This window comes from Pan troglodytes, chromosome 8 (genome assembly GCF_028858775.2).
Source record: "Pan troglodytes isolate AG18354 chromosome 8, NHGRI_mPanTro3-v2.0_pri, whole genome shotgun sequence".
Taxonomy (NCBI): Eukaryota; Metazoa; Chordata; class Mammalia; order Primates; family Hominidae; genus Pan; species Pan troglodytes.
Genome location: NC_072406.2, coordinates 124065535 through 124068411, shown reverse-complemented (window position 1 = coordinate 124068411; position 2877 = coordinate 124065535). Strand labels below are relative to the sequence as shown.

Below are 2877 nucleotides of genomic sequence, written 5' to 3'. Positions count from 1 at the left end.
AAATAAATAAATAATTAGCCAGTCATGGTGGCATGTGCCTGTGGTCCCAGCTACTTAGAAGGCTGAGGTGGTAGCGTCACTTGAGCCCAGGAATTCAAGGTTGCAGTGAGCTATGATCACACCTTTGCACTCCAGCCGGGGTGACTAGATCCCTGTCTCAAAAAGAAAAAAACAATTTTGCTGTGGCAGAAGAATCTGGACAGTGCTTGAATGGGATTTGATATAACCCCATTCATGATGTAACAATCATGTTATATGCAGGAGGGTCTTTAGGAGGGTGTTGGAATAGTCTTGGTGAGGATGGAGGAAGACCTCAAGGAAGCATTAACCATGGGTTTGCAGAAAAGCAGGTAAGTTCAAGTAATATTTAAGAGGTAGTGTCAGTGGGACTTTGTAGTTGGGTAAACACATTTGGGGACTGGATAGAGATGGGGCAGAGGAATCAAGGAAGACTTCTGGATTTTGGACTCAACTAAATGGGAGAAGTTGGAACTGTTGAACAAAAGGATGTATGTAGGTGTGTGTGTGTGACAGCACCTCAGAGTTTGCTTTTTCTGAGACATTCTGAGTCAATCAGACCTCTTTCAGTTGCATGTCACATAATTTCAATTCATAGTAATTTTTTTAAAAAGGAAATTTATTGGGTCTCATAATTGAAAAGTCTGGGAATATTTTAGCTTCAGGCACAACTGAATCCAGCTGTTCAGATAGTTGTACATTTGTGTAAATTGAGAATTTTGCATATGTGTGTGCTTGGTGATGGTGGCAAATTATGGCTTCCATTCTACCAGTCAAATAATCTTAAAGGAAAGAGAGTGGATCTTTGTCAATGGTTCCAGTAAAAGTGATGGAACAAAATCTCATTGGATCTATTTGACCCATGTGCTCAATTCTAAGTCCATCCCTACAGACAGGTAGGTAGATAGAATATTCCAATTGGCCAGGCTAGGATCATGTGTCCTCCCCAGAAACCAGGGTTCATACAACTGAGTATGTGATTCACTCTCCTTCCCCTTCCAAGAAAAATGGAAGCGCTGCAAAAAGAATGGGAATGGATGCTCATCAGGCAAAGGTAACACATGTCTCCTATAATTTAATTCCAGTTCTAGAGCAGCAGCTGTGCATTGGCTGAATGAAATTGCTTAACTCCAGCCACTCTTGAGAGCCTGTGTCACATCTACTCCCCCATCATAGTAACCTGCTGGCTTGTCATTGGACATTGTAACTCCTTTAAGAAGCAAAGATTGATTGTGTACATTGTACCACGCTTTCCTACAGTGGAGCTGGTTTCAATTGATTTTAAGCCAGGGAAAGAATCTATATCCGCAATTTGTGTTCATAGTGTGAACTCAATAGGGCTCATAAATGCCTCCTGAATAACAATGTCATATTGTCGATTACATTTATGTGAGGTGCATGGAAATAATAGAACTGCACAGTTTCACTGAAACATGGGCTGTTAGAAGTGGTAGGCACCTGTAGAATCATCTAACCTAGTTTTGCTCACACTTTTGCATTCTAGGACCACTGTTAACATTAAGTTTTTTCTACTCCATATGAAAGAATTTTATTCAGATAATGCCTGATGCTTGCATGGGTTCAAGAACCTGAATCTATGTTCTGACAGTTTGAGAATCACCAATCTAGTCCAGCTAACTTCATTTTGACAGCTGAGGAAATTAAAGAAATTGAGAACAAAGAGAAATGATTTACACAAAGTCACATAGCAGATGTAGAGCAAGAACCTGGGTCACTTGGACTTTTCTCCCAATTTGGAGCTTTTCCCACTGTTATCAGGCTGAACCTGTTGCATGTTCCATTGATAGAGAAGAATTTGGGATACTTCAAAAATATTTCTGACATTTAGGCAGGGATTACTGGAGTAATTTCCTAGGCAAGTTGGATTTTTAAATTTTGTTCCTTTTATTCCACTTTTCAGAGACATTTATTCTTGTCCTCTGTTTAATAAAAAGAAAAAAGGACCTACCATTTATTCAGCACTGACTCTGAAGTTATTTAATCCTCATGACAGCCTTGTCAATTAGATACTCTGGTTTCCATTTTATAGATAATGAAGGAGGGGCTCAGACACATGAAGAAAATTGACCAAGTTTACACAGCTAGTTGGAGTGGGACTTCTTGATCATCACTGGTGCTCTGCATTTCTTCTAGTGAACACTTTCTCCAGCAAATAAACAAAGACACTTCCCAGATGCCGAGAATATCCATGGCTATTTAATTGGTTGACAAGGCAAATTGTTAATAATAACAATAAAATAATCTACAGTACTAAATTATTTATGGAAATGATAAGCACCTAACATTTCAGACCTTCAAAAAAAGCATGTGTTGGCTTTGAGGAGACACTCAGGCTTTCTAAAAAGGATCCTTTCCTCTTTCGGCTTGCAGGGATCAGCAAACTGTAGCTTGTGGGCCAAATTTGGCCCACCATCTGTTTTTATGAATAAAGATTTACTGGGACACAGCCAAACCCATTCATTTGTATATTGTTCATTGCTGCTTTTGTGCTACAATGGAAAGTTTGAGTAATTGTGAATGGAGACCATATGGTTTACAAAGCCTAAAATATTTACTATATGGCCTTTTATAGAAAGTTTTCCAGCCACTGGTCTACAGGAATAGTTTGCAGACTCTGTCCTTCGGAGACCTATTCACTGATACGTAACTCAAAAACCTCTTTTCCTGGGGCAGGGGTGTCAGTGAACAAAGTTCTTGGCATAATTTACTTCAAACAGAGCAATAGTGCTTTCATATGTATTATACCTTGAGTTTTCACAGGTAAATCTGTTCAGCTGTTTCAATAACCTGGAAACAGTATCACAAAAATACAGTTTGTATTTTCTTGGTAAGTAGGGA

General features: G+C 39.1%; 1 long non-coding RNA gene across 1 annotated transcript; it reads left to right on the top strand.

Moving 5' to 3' along the window:
- The first annotated feature begins 279 nt into the window (after window positions 1–279).
- Window positions 280–2307, top strand: LOC107966946 (uncharacterized). Its single transcript, XR_008537477.1, has 2 exons — window positions 280–350; window positions 2069–2307. It is a non-coding gene; the product is annotated as an uncharacterized LOC107966946 (long non-coding RNA).
- The last annotated feature ends 570 nt before the right edge of the window (window positions 2308–2877 follow it).